The following is a 546-nucleotide window of genomic DNA, read 5'->3' as shown; positions in this document are numbered from 1 at the left end:
GTGGCCAAGATTCATTCCCTGCAGCCATGCCTGGGTGCCGACCAGCCCCCGTGCCCCTGACAGCTGCAGCTTGGGGCTGATTTACAGCCCTGTAGATTACAGGGTGGGGGTGGGACCCAGGGAATGGGCATGGAAGCGGGATGTGGAGGGAGAGGAAGGCCTCTGCTCCCCAGAAAGCCTGGGGGTGGAAACTGCAGCTTCAGTCCGCTGAGGTCACTCCACTGACCCCCTGGGCAAGAGGGGCGGGGCCAGGAATAGTCTCCTTCCTCTCTTTACCTCCCTGGAAAGGTGAGGAGGACTGGGGTGAACCAGCCCTGGGCATTCATGGAGCCTTGCCTCAGGGACTGCGGGCCTCCCTGCTGGCTCAGATGGTAAAGAATTTGCCTGCAATGCAGGAGACCCAGGTTCAATCCCTCGGTTGGGAAGATACCCTGGAGAAGGGAGGGGAACCCACTCCAATTTTCTTGCCTGGAGAATCCCATGGACAGAGGAGCCTGGCGGGCTATACAGTCCATGGGGTTGAAAACAGTGGGACCGGACTCAGTG

This window comes from Bison bison, unplaced genomic scaffold (genome assembly GCF_000754665.1).
Source record: "Bison bison bison isolate TAMUID 2011002044 unplaced genomic scaffold, Bison_UMD1.0 scf7180017864072, whole genome shotgun sequence".
Taxonomy (NCBI): Eukaryota; Metazoa; Chordata; class Mammalia; order Artiodactyla; family Bovidae; genus Bison; species Bison bison.
This window is presented reverse-complemented; position numbering follows the sequence as displayed.